The following is a 23,156-nucleotide window of genomic DNA, read 5'->3' as shown; positions in this document are numbered from 1 at the left end:
GGGCAAAGGAACCAAGCACTCGGGCCTCCAGTAGAAATCTCAAAGTCCTACGCGGGGCCAAGTATTTCTCCACAGGCACCCATTTGTGAGTACTAGAATCATCATACCACTCCCTTAACGCCTCTAGAACTGCTGCTTTATGGTACAAATAAAAATTCGGGACCCCCAGACCACCATGTGAATAACTATAAAATAAGGTAGACATACCAACCCTAGGTTTCTTTCCTGCCCAAATATATCTGCTCACAACTGCCTGCAGAAGAGAAAGAAACCTCTTGGGAACCTCAAGGGAAGACAATGGAATAAATAATTTTTGGTAGGAACATCATCTTAACTATCTGAATGCGCGCCATCCAGGAAAGGGGTAAATATATTTGATTGTCTATGTCCTTTCGAATGGAATCAAGCAGAGTATTAAAATTCTGTTTGACAATACTGGAAAGTTTACAAATCCTTAGTCCTAGGTACGAGAAGCCGTCCCGGGCCCAAGTATATGGGACAAGTGAGGAGATTCTATTTCAAACAGATGGTGGAACATTAACCGAGAAGAGAACCGATTTTCCTTCGTTTAGCTTGTAATATGAAATCTTAGAAAATTCAAGGAGAGCGTTTTTGATCCCTATCAATGATCTTTCACTATCAGTGCAAGAGAGAATTACATCGTCTGCATATAGACGGATCTTATGCTCTACAGGGCCTATTTTAACTCCAGAGATTTCCGGGTTGAGCCTAATGGACTCCGCCAGGGGCTCCATGACTAAAGCAAAAATTATAGGGGAAAGGGGGCAACCCTGGCGGGTTCCATTAGTCAGGTCAAATTTATCAGAATAGAAGCCAGCTGCACAGACCGAAGCATTTGGTTCTTTGTATAAGGCCATAATAGTACCCTTTATATTACCAGAGAAACCAAATGCGTCCAAAACGGCGTCCACATAGCCCCAGTGTACCCTGTCAAACGCTTTTTCCGCATCTAGAGACAGGAATACACTGGGGGTACCACTGGACTCAAGGAAATCCATCAAATCAATCACTCTTCTAGTGCCATCTCTAGCCTGCCTCCCTGGGACAAATCCCACTTGGTCAGGGGAGACCAGGGCCGGCAAAACTGAGAGGAGTCTATTAGCCCAGACTTTTGCATATAACTTCACATCACAATTCAAAAGAGACATAGGTCTGAAGTTACCAGGAGAGGTTGGAGGCTTCCCCGGTTTAGGAATAGTAGTGATTGTCGCAGCCAAGCTTTCAGATTGGATATCAGATGAGTCCCTCCATAGTGAGAACGTTCTAACCAAAAATGGAGCCAAGATGTGCGCAAACTGGCGGTAGTAAGAATTAGAAAAACCATCTGGCCCGGGGGCAGAAAGTCTCTTAGAGGAATTAATAACCCAAACTACTTCCTCCTCAGTAAGGGGGGCATTAAGAGCAGCCAGAGCCGTGGGGGAAAGTTTGGGCAAATTTAGTTTAGCAAGGAAAGAAGAAATTTCACCCTTCGTGGGCTGGTGTGTTTTAGGATCTGACTTGAGATTATATAGTTGGGAATAGTATTCTTTAAACTCACTAGCTATATGAGTAGGGTTTAAAACTTTGGACCCGTTGTGCTTAATCAAAAAGGGAATGGCCATCCGAGCCTCCCTTTTCTTCACTCGACTTGCTAGGACCCTACCGGCTCTATCACCCAAGCTATAGAATTTGGATTTAAGCTTTTTTAGATTTTTTTCATAGGAATACAGCATAATTGATCTCAGCCAATCTCTCAGACCTCTAATAGAGTCAAGGAAAATGTCAGAGGGGTGGGCCTTGTTTGCCCTTTCCAGGAGCTGGAGTTTAGACAAAATATCATTAAATGTTTTTAACCTTTCCCTTTTCTCCATTGCTGCAATTTTGATGAGGACACCTCTAGCAAAGGCCTTATGGGCCGCCCAAAGAGTTTAATCCGAGACCATTTGATTATCATTAATGGCAAAAAATTATTTTAATTGCCGAGCGATTTCATCGCTGGTATCTTGGTTAGTGAGGATATAATCATTCAGTTTCCATTTGGAAGGAGACCGGGTAGGACCCCCGTCTGAAATTGTTAACATAACGGGCGCGTGGTCCGACTACGTAATGGGGCCAATGTTAATGTGGTCACAACCCAACAGTAACAAATCATCTACTAAGATATAATCTATTCTAGAGTAGGTATTAAACCTTAGGGAGTGAAAAGAGTAGTCTCTCTCTCCTGCATGAGCATATCGCCATATATCATGAAAACGAAACTCACGGATCAGGTGGCCCATCTCTTTTCTGGCCGGGGCTTGGTGGGAACAATCTAGGAATTTACACATAGGGACATTAAAGTCTCCGCATATCACCGAGGAACCCTTTGCTATTCCCCTAAAAGTCTCCAAAAATTTACGTATGAATCTCAACTGGCCCACATTGGGAGCATACACTGAAGCAATAGTAAATTGCACAGTTTAGTAGACCAATTAAAATGACATATTTCCCCTCAATGTCCCCCACCACCGTTTCAAGCTGGAAGGCTACGAGCTTTTAATGAGGATTCCCACACCCGACCATTTGTGGACATTATTGGCAAAAAACTGATGAGGATAATTAACATTTTTCATTCTACCATTATCCTGGGCTAATAAATGTGATTCTTGAATGCACAAAACATCACTACTCGCCTTCCCTGCCTCCTTCCAGACCCATGACCTTTTATGCGGAGAATTTAATCCCTTTACATTTAGAGACAATACCTTTAAACCCATGGTATGTAAGGCCAGAAGTGGCTGTGATAGCCGAGAATCTGCTTCCTTTGGAGTAGTAACCCTGCAGAAAGAAACGGTACAAACAGGCAAGACCTATCAACAAATAACATGACATAACAATTAAAGAAAAACTGAGAAACAAGTTGCTCCTCACATAACATGACGGAGCTACACAAGGACTGACAAGCAGTCAAATCAGTAAGAGCAAAAAAAAGACGCTCGTGGGGCAGGAACTGCAGGTGGGCTGGATGCGGTCACAGAATTTAATAGCCAGCACCCTCTGCAGAAACAAAAAAAAATCCAGAAAAATGGAGACCACAACCTCAAAAGGCGAAAGTTATGGGAACTTCAAGCTTTAAACCATTCAGGGTTAATTCTCCTGTTTTGGGGTGAACCTTTATCCAAGGAAGATGGCGGAGGGGGTGGAATATCCCAGGCCTCAAACACTTTCCCAAGTTGCGCAGTAGAGAAGCAGACCAGAGTGTTACCATTTTTACTGACAATGAGCTTGATAGGGAAACCCCAACGATATATAATGCCTTTATCCCGTAGAATCTTTGTAAAAGGGGTGAATTCTCTCCTCCTCGCCAGCGTGCCAGCTGAGCGGTCTGGGAATACCAAAAGGTGAGCAAATCTGTCTGGCAGGGAAGGTTTCTTCTTTAATCCAAGCAGGAAGGCCTCCTTTGTTTTATAGAAGTGAATGCGGGCAATAGTATCTCTGGGAATCGAAGGGTTAAGTCCTCGAGGCTTAGGGATTCTGTGAATCCGGTCCACTAAGATATCTCTCCCTTCTGTTTCAGGCACAACATCTTGAATAAAGTCCTGTAACAGGGGGAGCTAATCTTTATCATGTACTTCTTCTGGTATTCCTCTTATTTTAACATTGTTTCTCCTGGATCTGTCCTCCAGGTCCAGCATTTTAGGTGTTAGCTTGCGGACTTCAGCTTTAAGCTCCTCATGCTCATCTATCAGTGCATTGTGGGACCCTGTTAACTCCTCCATTTTGTTCTCTAAATGATCTGTGCAGTTCCCTATAGCTCCTACTTCCCCCTTCAGCTCTGCCAACATGCTCTTTATATCATTTTGCATAGATTTCCTGAAAGCTGCAAAGAGGGATTTCATCTCCTCCTTTGTGACAGGCTGGTTGTCAGGGCTTGCCATTTCCACAGTGCCCGCAGTCTCCATGAAGCCTTCTCTGCTTGAGGCAGAGGAAGTAGCAGAACGTGCTGATCCTGCAGACTTTGCAGCATGAGGGGAGGCAGCAGCCATCTTAGAACTCCTCTCCAGCCTGCAGCCTCTGGCAAAGAAGTCAGATACCTTTCTGGGGGAGCTCCGGAGCCCGGTTTTGGACCACCTCATCTGATCCCAGGGTGACACTAAGTGCCTGGAGAAAGATTCACCGCTGAAGGAACTGCCGGCAAGATGTGTGAGCCGCTTCACCGCCTGAAGTCGTCAGAGCTCCTGGATTATATGACCTGCACCATGCTCTGCTAGGCCACGCCCCCACTCACTGATTGTTTTATTGCATGGACAATGCAGTCTTTCACATGCCGGTGGAGGGCAGGGATGGCTTTTCGAGAAAAGAAGTGCTGACTGGGTAGGTCATAGCGTGGGACAGAGTAGGCCATGAGCTCTCGGAAAGCTGCGCTTTCAACCAAACGGAAGGGCATCATCTCTAATGAAATCAGTTTGGCAATGTAGGCGTTCAAAGCCAGTGTACGCGGATAAGAGGATAAGAGTACTTTCTAGTCCTACTGAGAGTGTCTGGCAGAGTGAGCTGGACTTGAGAGCTGCATATGGGGGAACTAGCCTTGGACATGGCGGACTGAGAAGGGGTTAGTGATGGTGAGGGTGTTGATGGCCTAGATTCAGTGTTTTCTCACGAAAATATTGTGATTCCCTGACTGCTTTGGCCTAGCGACGTCACCTCAACATTTCTTGATGGTTTCTTAGCGGTGACCTTAGGCCGGGGTCACACTAGAGAGGAATACGGACGAGTGAGAGGCGTTAAAAGCACGCATTACACACGGACAAATGATTCTCTATGGGGCAGCTCCCTACAGCCGTATAATTCTCGCCCGTACTCTACGGTCCGTGCCGATCACAACATGCTGCGATTGTCAGTGTACTACGCCCGTAGTACACCAATGCAAGTCTATGGGTGCGCAAAAAAAACGAATTACACACGGACCACACGTGTGACTTGCGAGAAATACGCAGGTCTTTTGGCAGGTGACAGGAAATGGGCCAATCCATCATCAGGAAGCTTAGACATGCAAATGAGCTCAAAAAACGCTCCAGACATCCAGGAAGTACGCCTCCACGGAGTCCTGCAGCGTCATGGCTCCATATTTTCACAATGTGGAGATGCTGATTGTCTTAGTGCAGGAGCGGCCAGAAATCTGGGACCAACATGATGCCCATTATGCCAACCGGGCAAGAAAGGAGGCGTCATGGAGGTGCATATGTCGCCAGATGTTCCACGATTTTGGTGATCAGCCACGTGAGGAGCAGCAGCAACTGAGTAAGTACAACCCAAAAACTGTTTAAAATTACCTCACTTCAAAAAATGCATTTAGAATCAGCCCCCCCTTCCTGTGCTTGTCCTTTTTGCCTCATGAGGCGGGTAGATTTTGATGTGAACCATGGTTTTACACTGCCATAATTTGGCCCAGCCCACAAGCTCCTCATCCTTCTAGCCAACCAAGTTATTAAGTGTAGTTACTTGATACATGAACTATTGTGCCCCTGTGTATCTGGCCTGGATGCCCCAATTATATATGCCACCCTGGGTAGAAAGCACACCCCAGAATGCCACATGCCTAGGCTACTGGTAGCAAATTTGACCTATCAAATATGTGAAATTGAGAATATTTCCTGTCACATTGCAGTGGAAGATGTGATGAGACGCTGGCGCAGCATCCGCGACCAATACAGGTGGGAACATCAGCAGCGGTCCAGGAGTGGTGATGTGGGCCACATAAAGAGGAAATAAATATATTATGACCACCTCTCCTTCCTCGCTCCTATTCTGGATCTGAGACCGTAAGTAGATACCTCACACCACATTACACAGATACTTTACAGGGCCAAAAAAATTGATTTCTTTTTGGCTCTGTTCTATTTCATAACAGAACTCAGTCCAACCTTACGGAGAGAGGAACTGGCTCAGATACCGAGCCCATCATAGATCCTGGGTCTGTAGGGGATGAGGTGGCTGGCCCATCTTTTCCCCCTCCAAGAAGCATGGGTGAAGATTCCTCTCAGGAAAACCCAGTGCCTGCGCCACAAACCCCACCACCAGGAACACATCCACAAGCAGGACCGTCTGCTGCTGCACCATCAGCCATACAGGAGGAGCAGGGAAACATGAGCAGCAGCCCAACTGGCCAGATCCAGGGCTCCCCACAGCCTGCTGGACCAACCCGGCGAGGAAGAAGGCGCAATATCCCTGCCCAAGATACCCGTACAAATGTGGACACAGGGGTACTGAACTATCTGGCTAGAGTCAATAATGATGATGGCATTCTCTGACTGTTTAATTGCATTGGTAAGCGTATGTTAGTATGCTGACACTGTTTTTTTGAATTGAGACAGAGACGTAAAATGTAGTAGACAAATGTTTATTTTTGCCTTTTTTTTCTTTTTGAACTAAAACATATTATTGCCATATGAGAAATGTGGCAATGGGCGAGGAGGCATACTCACGCAGCCTGGCCCTTTATCTTCGTGCCCTTTCCCGTGATGTGAGGCTCTGTATTCGAGGATGTTTTCAGATCCTGCTTGATGCAAGCACACTCCCCAATACCCCATATGAGTTATTTGAATATCTGGAGAGGTGGCAGCTTTCACCCAGAAATTTAATGCGCCTTAGACACCCCACACACATGCTTGCTCAAGCAGGCTCTGAGGATCCTCAAATACGTGGGCCTACACCTCACCCCCTTCCTCCCCCTACCCAACCTTTCCAACAGCAGCCACATATGTCTGGCTCTAGCCAACCTCACCAAAATGGCCACTTGTTCCCACCCAGTGTTGGAGTCTGGTTCCAACCTGGTTGGGGACGACATGGCTATATTGGTGGGTATGAGACACGGGCCTACCAGACCCAACAAGAGGCCCCTCTCCAGTACCACTCTGGCCAGTACCAAGCTCAATCCCAGGAGGCAGTACACTACCCACATCATGGGCAACAGTATGCCCCCACACAGGGCGATGGCCAAGTTGGGCAAAGTAGCCAGCAGCAAATACAGGCTGGTTTTCCGTCTTCTCCTCCCCCGAAGTACCAAAATTTATAATATTGCCATTTTGTTATTGCCTAATAGTATTTTGCTTGTTTTATATGTCCGAAAATGTTAATTGTACCCAATTTTAACATCTGCACAAAGGCCAATTTGGCCCATTGCCACATTTCTCTTATGGCAATAATATGTTTTGGTTCAAAAAGAAAAAAAAGGCAAAAATAAACATTTGTCTACTACATTTTACGTCTCTGTCTCAATTCAAAAAAACGGTGTCAGCATACTAACATACGCTTACCAATGCAATTAAACAGTCAGAGAATCATAAGGGGTTTAAATATATATATTTAGACAGACATAAACCAAAAAATTATAACATAGACACAGCATGCTCTTGCCAAGAAGTTTCCCCCTCAGGTGACATAAAGTAATTTGTGAAAATATCACGCACTTTGAGCCCAGAGAGCGGTCTACGTTGAGGGTTGATAGGTGGTCTCTCCCTACGCACACTGTCCGACCCACGCACAACACCAGCAGAGGAGGAACAATCATGTATCCTGGTGAAGTTATGAAGAACCACACAGGCTTTAACAACTTCATTAACATTTTGTTCACTCAGCTGAATGGCAGACTGGAGTACCCGCCATTTGGCACAAAGAATGCCAAAGGAACACTCCACCAGTCGCTGAGCACGTGATAGGCGCAAGTTAAAAATTCTGCACCGGTGGTCCAGGTTGCGCCGGGGATATGGCCTCATGACATTGCGCATTAACTGAAATGCCTCATCTACCACAAGGACATAAGGGAATGATTCTTGAGTGGAGCCTGGTAGCTGGCGTGGTAGATCCAACTGGTTGGTGCGTAGCCGCCGACCCATAATGGAAGTATTGAAGACTCTAGAGTCTCCCGTCCTTCCATAGGCCCCAATGTCAACAATTATAAACTTGTATTGAGGGTCGGCCAGAGCCAACAATACAACAGAAAAGTATTGTTTATAATTGAAGAATTAGGAGCCAGAGTTCGGCGGCTTACGCACCCGGATATGTTTGCCATCAAGGGTCCCAATACAATTAGGAAACTGGCATTCCTCCTCAAAGTCCCTTGATATCCTTAACCAGTCTTCCATCCTGGGCTGGGGCATGATGAGTTGATGTAGTCTTGACCATATTTCACTACATGTCGACCTGACTGTGCCAGAAATGGTAGATCTTCCAATGAGAAACTCATGGTGGAGGGCGGCATAGACAGGCCAGTGGACAGGAAGCTGAAGAACAACAGAAATGTAACATTTTAGAATGCACAAATTAACTAAAAACCAGGTACATACATACCAAACTTGTTAATAATTCAGATCTACTAACACATATATATTTGGTCGCACAATGACTAAGTGATATTCAGTACATATTACACATAACATTCTGGTCTGTAAGTTTAAATATATCTGGAATAAGATGAGGGTATTAAACTTAGTCCAAGAAGCAAAAAATACATACTTTGGGCAATACATCATGAACATAGAGAATGTGGTTGTGTAGTACATACCGTAATGTGAGTAGAAGTCGCTCCTCTGCAGATATACCTTTGCGCATCCTTGTGTCCTGAAAGGTTATCCCAGGGCACACTGTCTCCAAGAGTAGATCAAATGTTGCAAAGCTCATGCGACAGTATTGGTAGAATTTTTCCGGATGCTCCCGCAGAGAAGAATAGAGGCGGTGAAAATCACCTCTTGTGAGTCGTTGCCTCAAAAGTGGATGGACCCACATGCGTCTCCTTCTCCGCGGATCCACTATCACTGGGTATGGTAAACCAAAGCGGCGCAACAAAAGCCAGTTGAAGAGAACCTGCTCAGTTGTTTTGAAACTCAGACTGTCTGCCATGTTGCACATACAACAGCAACACACCGAGTCAAGGCAAGGTCACAAATGGACAGAACGGAGGCAGCCACCTGTTCCTGAGCCAATAAATAAGGTGCAGGCTAATGATTTAAATAGTTAGCAGGCCTTAAAACCGTTAAATGTCTATTTTGCAAGCCTGCGAGAAAATCTCGCCATACGGATTACATACGGATGCTGACATGCGCAAAATACGAGACCACACCTTGCTTACGGATGACATACGGAGCACTATTTAGGGGTCATTCATCCGTATTACGCATATAAAATACGGACCATATTTTGCGTCGGTTAGTGTGACCCCGGCCTTACAGTGGGGGAAGCGATGGAGCGTTGCCGGCTAACTTCAGTCGGAGCAGGTGCACATGTGCTACCTGAGCTTTTGCAGTCCGTCCACTCTTGCAGACCACATCTCAGTACCAATGCTTTCTGACTGATGTTTTGGTCACTTTTGAATTTTGGTTGTGCTTTCACACTCATGGTAGCATGAGACGGACTCTACAACCCACACAAGTGGCTCAGGTAGTGCAGGTCATCCAGGATGGCACATCAATGCGAGATGTGGCAAGGTTTGCTGTATCTGTCAGTGTAGTGTCCAGAGGCTGGAGGCGCTACCAGGAGACAGACCAGTACATCGGGAGACATAAGAGGGCAACAACCCAGCAGCAGGACCGCAACCTCCGCCTTTGTGCAAGGAGGAACAGGAGAAGCACCGCCAGAGCCCTGCAAAATGACCTCCAGCAGGCCACAAATGTGCATGTGTCTGCACAACCAGTTAGAAACTAACTCCATGAGGATGGTCTGAGTGCCCGACGTCCACAGATGGGGGTTGTGCTCACAGTCCAACACCGTGCAGGATGATTGGCATTTGCCAGAGAACACAGTGTCTGTGTAACAACCCTGCTGGCATCACTGCATGGCCTCCCTTCCCCCGCACACCAACTTACTCACTGCTCCGGGTCATGCTGTGAATTCTGTTTGCTGCCAGTCCTATGCTCTGTGCTCTGTGTCTCTGTTCTCCTGTATGCTTCCTGACTATGTGTGAATAGGGGGGCGGCGTCAGAACTCTCTGGTTCTCATGCAGTCAGGGTGCACCTGTTCAATCTGTCCCTGACCAATTACCTAGAGCCCTCGACTATTTAGATCCGCCACACCCACTGAACATGGCCTGTGCAATGTCTATACTCAGTTAGTATCTTGCTGCTGAGGAAGCCAGGCCCTGTTCTATGTATCTCCTTCTCTGTAGGAATACTCTTAGCCTTGCTTTGTGTTCTTTGTCTGCCCTCCAGGAGGCTGCATATCCTGGTCTCTGTGTCTTGGTCCTAGCTTTGTGTTTACTTGTCCTTCCGCCTGCCTGGAGGCAGAATATCCTGGTCCTTGAGACTTTGACCCTGTACCTTGTCTGAACTCTGTCCTACCCCTGCTTCCTTGTCTTTGGCTTCCTTCCCTGCTGTGTCTTTCCTTGTGTCCTCCCTGTCTGAGCCTCTGCACCCTTGCAGCTCTGTCTGTGCCGCTGCACCCTTGCAGCTCTGCCTGCTCCTCTCCTGCTGCTGCAGAACCTCTTGTTGCAGCTTCTCTCCACAGACCTTGTGGTTCAGCTTTCCTCTGCTGCTGCAGAACCTCTTGCTGCAGCTTCTCTCCACAGACCTTGTGGTTCAGCTTTGCTCTGCTCCTGCTGCCGCTGCAGAACCCCTTGCTGCAGCTTCTCTCCACAGACCTTGTGGTTCAGCTTTGCTCTGCTGCTGCAGAACCTCTTGCTGCAGCTTCTCTCCATAGACCTTGTGGTTCTGCTTTGCTCTGCTGCTGCAGAACCTCTTGCTGCAGCTTCTCTCCACTGACCTTGTGGTTCAGCTTTGCTCCGCTCTTGCTGCCACTGCAGAACCTCTTACTGCAGCTTCTCTCTGCAGACCTTGTGGTTCAGCTTACTCCGCACTCCTGCGGCTCCACCTATTCCATTCCTTCCTGCCTGTATCCATACCTGCACCTCCTGTGTGAACAGGTCCAAACCTGTTCCTTCATATTCCACTCCTTCCTGCCTGTATCCATACCTGCACCTCCTGTGTGAACAGGTCCAAAGCTGTTCCTTCATATTTCACTCCTTCCTGCCTTTATCAGTACTGGTACCCGCTGTGTGAACAGGTCTCTACCTGTTCCCTCATATACCGTGCCTGCTTGCCCTGTGTCTCCAAGCCATGCCTGCTTGCCTTGTGTCTCCAAGCTGTGCCTGCTTGCCCTGTCTCCAAGCCTTGCCTGCTTGCCCTGTGTCTCCAAGCCGTGCCTGCTTGCCCTGTGTCTCCAAGCTGTGCCTGCTTGCCCTGTGTCTCCAAGCCATGACTGCTTGCCCTGTGTCTCCAAGCCGTGCCTGCTTGCCCTGTGTCTCCAAGCCGTGCCTGCTTGCCCCGTGTCTCCAAGCTGTGCCTGCTTGCCCTGTGTCTCCAAGCCATGCCTGCCTGTGTATCAAGCCGTGCCTGCTTGCCCTGTGTCTCAGCTGTGCCTGCTTGCCCTGTGTCTCAGCCTGCCTGTTAGTCATACCTGTCCAAGTGACTTGTCCCCGAGTGGGATCAGCAGCCACAGCCAGACACCCCCCTTGAGTGGCACCCGACAGCTATCTGCCGCACAAGCCTGACCTCACCATCAGAGGCTCCAGCGAAGACCGAGGTAGCTGTCGTAGTCACGCCCCTTCCAGGGTAGTCTGGTTTGTGGCACAGTGGAGCCACAACCCCCCGGCTCGCGCCATTCAGCCAAAGCACGAGCGTGACAGTTTGGCAGATTTGACATTGACGCCCTGTGCTCTTCACAGATGAGAGCAGGTTCACACTGAGCACTTGTGATAGACATGACAGAGTCTGAAGACACCGCGGAGAATGTTCTGCTGCCTGCAACATCCTCCGGCATGACTGGTTTGGCAGTGGGTCAGTAATGGTGTGAGAAGGCATTTCTTTGAAGGGCACCACAGCTCTCCATGTGCTAGCCAGAGGTACCCTGGCTGTATTAGGTACAAGGATGAGATCCTCAGACCCATTTTGAAACCACATGCAGGTGCACTGGGCTTTGGGTTCCTTCTGATACATGACAATGCTAAACCTCATGTGGCTGAAGTGTGTCAGCAGTTCCTGTATGATGAAGCCATTGATGCTATGGACTGGCCTGCCCTTTCCCCTGACCTGAATTCAATCGAGCACATCTGGAACATCATGACTCGTTCCATCCATCAACGCCACTATGTACCACAGACTGTCCAGGAGTTGTCTGTTGCTTTAATCCAGGTCTGGGAGGAGATCTCTCAGGAGAACATCCGCTGCCTCATCAGGACCATGCCCAGTCATTGAAAGGAGTTCGTACAGGCTTGTCGAGGCCACACACACTACTGAGCATCATTTGCTTGTCTTGAGGCATTTCCACTGACGTTGGATCAGCCTGTAATTTGATTTTCCACTTTGATTTTGAGTATCATTCCAAATCCAGACCTCCATGGAATATTAATTTTGATTTACATTGATCATTTTTATGTTTTATCATTCTCAATGCATTCCACTACGTAATGAATATTTATAACTGGAATATTTCATTCAGTGACATCTAGGATGTGGTATTTTAGTGTTTCCTTTATTTTTTTGAGCAGTGTATTTTTTATTTCATAGAGTTCTACATAGCATAAAAGCCGCTAAATCAATTGCCCCTAATCCGTACACCAAGTAAGGAACTGTTCATCTCTTCTTCAATCCTCCCATCCATCTCACCTCCTCCTCAGAACTGTTCCTCAACATACAATCCTGTCTCCAAACACAGACAGCCCCCTCATGCTCTTTCCTGCTCCCACCTGCTAACACTTTCTCTGCTCCTTCTCAATGCAGGTGATATCTCTCCAAATCCTGGTCCTCCTCACCACATCACCACAGTCATTTCTACCTCCCATCCACGCTCTATCACAACTTTCCGTAACCTCTCTAACCTTATACCCATTTGCCCGGCCCCCGCTTTCCCGGTCCCACTAACAGGAGCTCTATGGAACGCTCGCTCTGTCTGCAACAAACTTTCCTACATCCATGATCTTTTTATTACTAACAAACTCTCCTTCCTCGCCATCATCGAAACCTGGCTCACCCCCTCTGACACAGCCTCTCCTGCTGCACTTTCATATGGTGGATTCCACCTTTCCCACACACCCCACCCCAGCAGCAAGCATGGCGGAGAAGTTGTTTTTCTCCTGTCAGATAACTGCTCCTTCACCCCAATCCAACTACCACCCTCTCTTACCCTCCCTTCCTTTGAGGTGCACTCTGTGCGCATCTACTCCCCCTCCAACTGGCTGTCATTTACTGCCCCCCAGGGACAGCCGCCACCTTCTTTGACCACTTCACCACCTGGCTACTTCATTTCCTCTCCGCTGACATTCCCACAATCATCTTGGGTGACTTCAACATCCCCATGACACTTCCCTCTCAGCTGCCACTAAGTTTCTATCTCTCACTTCCTCCTTCGGCCTCACTCAACGGTCTTCTGCAGCCACTTACAAAGGCCACACACTGGACCACATCTTCACCCGCCTCTGCTCCCTATCTAACCTTTCTAACTCACCTCTTCCTCTTTCTGACCACAACCTACTTACATTCTCTTCCCTATCCTCTCCAGGTCCAGAATCCCCACCCCACAAACTTACACACCCTCGCAGAAATCTTAAACACCTCGATCTGCACTCACTGTCTGAATACCTTCTCCCTCTTGTAGACATAAGTTCCCTACACAATGCAGATGCCGCTACCACTCTATATAATACCACAATAGCTGCAGCTTTGGAATCAGTTGCCCCTCTCACACATACCAAAGCTCGCAAAATGAACAGACAGCCCTGGCACACCAGCCTGACCAAAGAACTGAGACGGGCTTCCAGGGCTGCTGAGTGGAGATGGAAAAGATCCCACTCCAACAAGGACTTCATCGCATTCAAACAGTCCCTCACTACTTTCAAGGCCGCACTCGCCACAGCTAAACAAACCTATTTCTCATCTCTCATATCCTCCCTGTCTCACAACCCTAAACAGCTATTCAACACCATCAATTCTCTCCTCTGTCCCCCAGTACCTCCTCCATCTCCCCTCATCTCAGCTGAAGACTTTGCCTCATTTTTCAAGCAGAAGATTGATAACATCAGAGAAAGTTTTGGTCGACAACCCCCAGAGCCCTTCCTCCTAACTAACCAGCCCTACTCCTACAAAACCAACTTCTCCACCATTACAGAAAATCGACTCTACACTCTCTCAAGATCACATCTCTCCACCTGTGCACTTGCCTCGATCCCATTCCACTTCATCCCAAACCTCACCACAGTCGTCATCCCAACCCTAACCCATCTCTTCAACCTATCACTAACAACTGGTGTTTTCCCCTTAAGCTTTAAACATGCCTCAATCACACCTATCCTCAAAAAGCCCTCTCTTGACCCATCTTCTTTATCTAGCTATTGCTCCATAACAATTCTCCCCTATGCCTTAAAACAACTACTGGAACAACACATCCATCTTGAACTGTCCTCTCACCTCTCTTGCTTCCTTTTCGACTGCTTACAATCTGGCTTCCGGCCGCATCACTCCACTGAAACTTCCCTAACTAAGGTCACCAATGACCTATTAACCGCCAAGGCCAAGCGAAAATACTCTGTCCTCATCCTCCTGGACCTGTCCTCTGCGTTTGACACATTGGACCATTCCCTATTACTACAGACCCTCTCATCTCTTGGCATCACAGACTTGGCCCTGTCTTGGATCGTATTATACCTAACAGACCGGACATTCAGTGTCTTCCACTCGCACACCACCTCCTCACCTCGCCTCCCATCTGTCGGAGTCCTGCAAGGTTCAGTCCTAGGGCCCCTGCTCTTCTCCATTTAGACCTTCGGCCTGGGACAGCTCATAGAATCTCACGGCTTTCAGTATCACCTCTATGCTGATGACACACAGATCTACATCTCTGGACCAGATATCACCACCCTACTAACCAGAATCCCTCAAAGTCTGTCCGCTATTTCATCCATCTTCTCCATAGGTTTCTAAAACTTAATATGAACAAAACAGAACTCATCACCTTTCCCCCAATCTCATTCGACCCCCCCAACGGACCTATCCATTAAAGTAAATGGCTGCCCACTCTCCTCAGTCCCACAAGCACGCTGCTTCGGGGTTATCCTTGACACTGATCTCTCTTTCAAACCACATATACAAGCCCTTTCCACTTCCTGCCGACTTCAACTCAAAAATATTTCCCAGATCCGTACATTCCTCAACCAAGAATCTGCAAAATCCCTAGTCCATGCTGCTACGGCTGCGACCGCTGCCGAGCCGGCGCCTCCATATCGACCAACCACGACGACGTTGGGAAAGCGTCCCAGGTGGGGACGGAATGTGGACCCACTGGACCACAGAGAAACCTGGACCTACCCAGACTAGGGAAGGGCAGCAAGCAGGGTATGTGGGAGCTGAGCAGGTGGACAAGGTGGCAGAACTACATGACACCTTACAACTTCAGGTTTGAAGAACATAAAGTTTACTCAAATGAAATCAAAGTACATAGACAGAACATAACAATGCCAGGCTCCCTATTCCGCACATCAGGGAAAGGTACACGTCTCAGGATAACAGACGAAGGCATGAGGACATCACGGGTTGATGCAGTCCAGGGTCATTTGGCACGGGCGTACTAGGATGGCCTCTGTCTCAGACCTCAGGCGTAGCACAGGCTCAGCAGGAGAACATCAGACACTAACCCTGGACAGACGTCATCACAGGGTGGACCCAGGTAACCGGTGGAACATCAGGACACAGGCAGGACAGGAATAGAAAGACCAGCATGGCAACCCAGGTCATCGGCTGGTCAGGTCCAGGCAGAGCCATCACCGGGAAACAAGGATGGAGACTCCCCAGGAACACGAAGGAGGAGTCCATCCAGGAACACAGGTGGGACCGACGCCTTACGGAGGCTGGATCACCAACTAGACATTTGGACACAGGAAGGACAACCAGGACCACGGGCAGGACATCAGGACATGGGCTGGACATCAGGACACGGGCTGGACATCAGGACCTCAAGTCATCAGGTAGGACATCTAGACATCAGTACATCAAGGCACCAGGTGGCCATCATGTCTCAGACAGGACATCTGGACATCAGGCGGACATCAGATCACAGGCAGGACATCAATACTCGGTTCCCGGATAGAACATCAGAACACTGGCATCGGACTCCGGACATCTGGCAACGATCGACAGGCTCCGGAAATCAGGCTGCGGACATCAGGCTCCGGACATGAGGCCGCAGTCATCAGGCTCCGGACATCTGGCAGCGTTCGGCATCAGGACATCAGGCACAGCACACCTGGAAGTGGTCATCAGACACCGGACCGCGGTCATCAGGCTCCGGAAGAGAGGCCACGGTCATCGGGCTCTGGACATCTAGCAGCGACCTAAAAAGGAACCCAAGCGGTCTGGTGCAAGCCCCACCGGGTTGGACTGGAACCGGCCGTGGATTGCATTGAATAAAAAGCTGATCACAGAGTAGGAGAAACTCAGCGGACACACCAGACTCCTACTTCTAAGATGAACCCAGGTTAGATCACAGAAAGTCAGTTAGCAAAGAGTCACAGTCACTGGGCACAGGGTTCAAGACAAAGAAGGACCTCAGAAACATAACACAGAGGACACAGTATAGACAGGGTCAGTTACAGATCCAGGATCAAGGATTCGGGAACAAGACATAACAGGGACGGGCCTGGATATGCAGCCTCCAGGAAAAGCGATCTGGGTATTCTGCCCCCAGAGCATGCAGAAAAGCAAGACAGGATAAAGGGCAACAGCTCTCCCAGAACTGATAGCAATCAGAGCAGGAGCTGAACACACAAACATACATGGCTAGGTTCAGGAACTCAATGCGAAGCTCTGGCAACGCCCCACAGGGCAGGGAAACTTTATATAGGAGCTGCCTCACAGCGATAGGCTGGAGCAGCAATTCTAGCACACACCCATTCCTCATAAAAGCAGGGGAGGTGTGGCCGTGTGCACCCCAAGCACAGCCAGACACAAATCAGCATTGCAAAGGACACCTGGCAGGAGCTGGAAGACTGAACACACGTGAAAAGTCATGCACAGTGAAGAGGACCTTTCAACCCGCAGATAGCTTTACACAGCAGCAGCCAGGGACCGCACAAGCGGGTGGTCATGCAGCGCAGCGGAACCACTCAAGCATGTACGGCTACGCAGCAAAGCCGGGAACTGAGCAGCATCCATATAGGTAGCAGACAACAGTATCCCAATTAATTAAGGGGAAAGGAGCAAAGGGTTAATGCAGAGACATGCAGAGTAATGCCGGGGAAACAAGGTACAAACACACCAGTGTTACACATACCCTCATCTGCCGCCTTGACTACTGTAACCTCCTGCTCTGTGGTGTCCCCTCTAACACTCTCGCACCCCTCCAATCTATTGTAACCTCTGCTGCCTGACTAATCCAACTGTCCCCCTGCTATTCCATGGCCTCTCCCCTCTGTCACTCCCTGCACTGGTTCCCCATTACCCAAAGACTCCAGTTTAACCATGACATACCTGCATGCAACCTCCGATCCTCACAAGATCTCCTCTACTCCCTTCTTCCCACAATGGCATACAAGATTTCTCCCGCACATCCCCCCTACTCTGGAACTCTCTACCACAACATAGCAGACTCTCACCAACCATCAAAACCTTGAAAAAGAACCTGAAGACCTACCTCTTCCGACAAGCCTACAACCTGCAATAACCACCGATCGACCAAGTTACTGCACGACAAGCTCTACCCTCACCTACAGCATCCTCACCCATCCCGTGTAGATTGTGAGCCTTCTCGGGCAGGGTCCTCTCTCCTCCTGTACCAGTCGTGACTTGTACTGTTTAAGAATACTGTACTTGTTTATATTATGTATAGGTGGCGCCCCTGAGGATCCAGTCGCCACAGAGGTACTGCACCTCAGCCACAGGTGTGGTACTCTGCTCTCGGGTAAGAAGGGGGCACTCTCCAGGACCCAACACTAGACCCCTCCGGGCCCAGGAGGAGCTGGGTAGAGGGAGTGAGTCGAGGAAGTGGAGAAGGGGAGGAGCTTAAGGGAGTGACAGTTAGGGCAGTGTGTTCATTTGGTGCTGGGGACTGGAGCAGTGAGGCACTCGTCCCTAGACTAGAGAAAAGAGAGAAGAGAAAGAAGGGGTCCTAGGGGAACGGTAAGTGAGGAATCCACCCGTGGCACCCGAATCCATGCAGACTGTAGTCTGGTGAAGGGACCAGGTCGCAGTAGGGGACCGGCCCCCGACTAGTAGAGAAACCGAGGACTCGGTTAGCTAACCGGAGGTTGCAGCACACATTCGCTGAAAAGGCAGCTGGATAGGATCAGGGGATCAGGAGAACATCACCTGACAGGATCCGAGGCTGCTGGCTTGGGACACTGTGTGTGAGGCTCACGGCAGGAGAGGAGGGAGCCAGCTCAGTGAGACGGCCAGGAAAGGAACATCAGAAGGGGGTTCTGGGACAGTGTACCCCGAATTACCTGAGAACTGGCTGGACCACTGACCCGGAGGACACAACACCCTGGCAGGGGATTGTAACTGGAAGAACTTTGAGTAAAAGTGTAAAGACTGCACTCCACTGTGTCCTCCAACTTATTTACTATGTCATCTGCCCTGCACTACAACCACCATCATCACATTTAACACCATAACTGCCCTGGGGCCTAGCTCTACCTGTGGAGAGCTGTACCAATAAACTGAGTCACCAACTGCCCCAGTGGATCTGAACTGTATGTTGTTGGCCATATCATCATTGCCGAACACCACAGGTGGCGTTACAAATTATTCCCCATCTTTATTCCCCAAAATCATCTTTATTGCCATTACATGCCCAGGGCCATGGACCGGGTCACTGCTGCCATGACAGAACCCCCTGAAAAACCGACTGGCCGAGACCGAGTGCCTCATGGCCCTGGTGGGTGCTGCATTTACCCCTCCTCACATGAGCAGGCGCCTCGAGTCACTGTGACCTCTAGTGCGCGCGCCGATATGGTGCTCTCCCCACTTTTTTCCTGCATAGTTATTGCCATGTACACATGGTTACTAGCGATGACTATGCAGGGAGGAAGTGGGGAGAGTATATTATCGGGGTGCAAACCAGAGGTCACAGTCACTTGCCTGCGCAGAAGATCCCTGAATACAACGCCAACGGATGGAAGGGTGAGGTATGTATTTCTGAGCGAGTGCAGGGTGCAGACACAGGATTCTGGGACCGTAACTGACGCAGATGGGAGGGAGGAAGTATTAGGCTGGAGTCACACACAACCATTAAAAAAACGGTCCCATTTTAACGGTCCGAAATCGCACAAAGGTATCTTAACCATTGATCCGTTTTTGATGCGATTTTTCTTCATTGATGCGATTTTAATCGCATGTAAGGATCCGTTTGACATCCGTCTGGCGAGATTTTCTTGCAAGATAGCTAAATGGACATATAATGGAGCCCAATGACAGGTTTCCCCACACAAAGAATGAATAGATCTAGACACATATATATATATGTATATATATTTTATACATGTCATAGAGACACATTAATATATATATTACAAATTCATACAGTTCATCAGTGCAGATTAGCCGCAGAAACACAGAAACATTTGCCGGCTTTTGGATAATTATTCTCCTGCCCGACATGAAATGACACATGGTTTACATATAGTTAACCATTTCATTTCATGTTTTTTTTGTTATGTCTATCACTATTAATTAGAAGAGGGTTTGTGGTGAAAATTTTGGACTTGTAGGGGTTAATTTAAGGGGTTAATTCGTTGTATTAAATTGCAGGGACTCCTGCTGACGTCACTGAGGCTACAGGGAGTCCCCATAATTTCATACAACGAATTAACCAATTAAATTAACCCCTACAAGTCCAAAATTTTACCCACAAACCCTCTTCTAATTAATTGTGATAGACAGAACAAAAAAAACATGAAATGAAATGGTTAACTATATGTAAACCATGTGTCATTTCATGTCAGGCAGGAGAATAATTATACAAAAGCCGGCAAATGTTTCTGTGTTTCTGCGGCTATTCTGCACTGATGAACTGTATGAATTTGCAATATATATATTAATGTGTCTCTATGACATGTATAATATATATATATATATATATATATATATAAATATATATGTGTGTCTAGATCTATTCATTCTTTATTTAACCGGTCTCTGTGATTTTACTGTATTGGAAGAATTGCCGGCTTTTGCTAAAGGACACCGGGTGCGATTTTATCGCAAGTCACACATCTAGTCCGTTTTTAGTCCCATTTTTTCTCGCCCCCATAGACTTGTATTGTCGAATCCAATCCGAAAATCGGTGACAATCGCAGCATGCTGCGATTGTCTCGGTCCAAGGATCGGATCCGATCAAAAATCGCATGATGGGAGCTGCCCCATAGAATAACATGGGTTCGAATGCAATGAGATTTTTTATCGCATTGCATTCGTCCGTTTTAATCGCTAGTGTGACCCCGGCCTTACAATAAAGAGAGGAGGCAGGGATTTTTTACAAGCATCGCACGCCCCAGAACCTGGGAGAAATCATTAACATAAAGAATATAACATCTCTCAGCAACCAGACCATTAATGTGAGGCATACAGGTAGGACTAATGCAAGATTTCTATTACCTGTTTGCCCATATTAATAGATCATATACGTCCTGGGGGGTGACAGATTCCCTTTAACCCCTTCCTGACATCCGACGTACTATCCAGTCCACGGTACCCGGGCCCGTATGACCGTGGACGGGATAGTACGTCTCAGCGATCAGCGGCGCCCACGTGATTATCACAGCTGACACCCGGCACAATGTGTCAGGGGCGGTCACAGACCGCCCCCGACACGTTAACCCCTTGCACACCGCGATCAAACATGATCGCGGTGTACCGGGAGTTAAAGGGAAGCATCGGCAGGGAGGGGGCTCCCTCCGTGCTTCCCTGAGCCCCCCACGGCAGCGCAATGTGCAGCACTGCTGCGGGGGGCTCCTTTCCTCCAGGCCCCCGAATCCAAGATGGCGACGGGGGCCTTCGGGGGCCTGCAGGAAGCTGGCTTCCTCAGTGCCTGCAAAGCGCAGGCATGAGGAAGTCTTCTTCAATGCCTGTGACAGATTGCTGATCTGTCACAGTGATCTGTGATGTGACAGATCAGCGATCTGTCACAGGACAGTGATGTCCCACCTGGGATTATGTAATAAAGTAAAAAAAAATAAAAAAAAAAGTGTAAAAATAATTTTAAAAAAATCGCCAAATAAATTAGCAAAAAAAAAAAAAATATTCCCCAATAAATTCATTTTTTGAAAATAAAAAAAAAAAAACAATAAAAGTACACATATTAGGTATCGCCGCGTCCGTAACGACCCGCCCTATAAAACTGTCCCATTAATTAACCCCTTTAGCGAACCCCTTAAAAAATAAAAATAAAAAACAAAGCAAAAAATAATGATTTATTATCATACCGCCAAACAAAAAGTGTAATAACGCGCGATCAAAAAGACGCATATAAATATCCATGGTACCGCTGAAAACATCATCTTGTCCCGCAAAAAACCAGCCACCACACAGCATCATCAGCGAAAAAATAAAAAAGTTATAGCTCGCAGAATAAAGCGATGCAAAAATAATTATTTTTTATATAAAATAGTTTTCATTGCATAAAACCGACAAAACATAAAAAAAGTCCTAAATGAGGTATCGCTGTAACCGTACTGACCCGAAGAATAAAACCGCTTTACCAATTTTACCGCACGCGGATCGGTGTAAACGCACTCCCCCAAAAGAAATTCATGAAACGCTGGTTTTTGTTCATTCTGCGTCCCAAAAATCGGAATAAAAAGCGATCAAAAAATGTCACGTGCCCGAAAATGGTACCGATAAAAACGTCAACTCGTCCCGCAAAAAATAAGACCTCACATGACTCGGTGGGTCAAAATACGGAAAAATTATAGCTCTCAATATGTGGTGATGCAAAAACTATTTTTACAATAAAAAGCGTCTTTTGCAACAGCTGCCAAACATAAAAACCGCCATAAATAGTAAATCAAACCCCCCGTTATCACCCCCTTAGTTAGGGAAAAATAATAAAATAAAAAAAAATGTATTTATTTCCATTTTTCCATTAGGGTTAGGGTTACGGCTAGGGTTAGGGCTAGGGTTAGGGTTAGGGCTAGGGCTTGGGTTAGGGCTAGGGTTAGGGCTGAGATTAGGGTTAGGGGTGTGTTGGGGTTCGGGTTGGAGTTAGAATTGGGGGTTTCCACTGTTTGGGCACATCAGGGGCTCTCCAAATGCAACATTGCGTCTGATCTGAATTCCAGCCAATTCTGTGTTGAAAAAGTCATATGGTGCTCCTTCCCTTCCAAGCTCTGCCATGCGCCCAAACAGTGTTTTACCCCCACATGTAGGGTATCAGCCTACTCAGGACAAATTGCAAAACAATTTTTGGGGTCCAATTTCTCCTGTTACCCTTAGGAAAATAAAAAATTGGGGGCAAAAATATCATTTTTGTGGAAAAAAATGATTTTTTTTATTTTCACGTCCGAGCGTTATAAACTTCTGTGAAGCACTTGGGGGTTCAAAGTGCTCACCACACATCTAGATAAGTTCCGTGGGGGGGTCTAGTGTCCAAAATGGGGTCACTTGTGGGGAGTTTCAATAGTTTAGGTACATCAGGGGCTCTCCAAACGCACATGACACCCGTAAACCATTCCATCAAAGTCTGCATTCCAAAACGTCACTGCTTCCCTTCCGAGCCCCGTGTGTCCATACAGTAGTTTTCTCCCACATATGGGGTGTCAGTGTACTCATGACAAATTGGACAACAACTTTTGGGGTCCAATTTCTCCTGTTACCCTTGGGAAAATAAAAAAATTGGGGACTAATAGATCATGTTTGTGGAAAAAATACGATTTTTTTATTTTCATGCCCGGGCATTATAAACTTCTGTGAAGCCCTTGGGGGTTCAAAGTGCTCACCACACATCTAGATAAGTTCCTTAGGGGTTCTCGTTTCCAAAATGGGGTCATTTGTGGGTGTTTCCACTGTTTAGGTACATTAGGGGCTCTCCAAAGGCAACATGACACCCGCAGACCATTCACTCAAAGTCTGCATTCCAAAACGTCACTACTTCCCTTCCGAGCCCTGACGTGTGTCCATACAGTAGTTTTCTACCACATATGGGGTGTC

This window comes from Dendrobates tinctorius, unplaced genomic scaffold (genome assembly GCF_039654945.1).
Source record: "Dendrobates tinctorius isolate UK_male_01 unplaced genomic scaffold, ASM3965494v1 ptg000243l, whole genome shotgun sequence".
Classification (NCBI taxonomy): domain Eukaryota; kingdom Metazoa; phylum Chordata; class Amphibia; order Anura; family Dendrobatidae; genus Dendrobates; species Dendrobates tinctorius.
Note: the sequence above shows the minus strand (reverse complement) of the source record.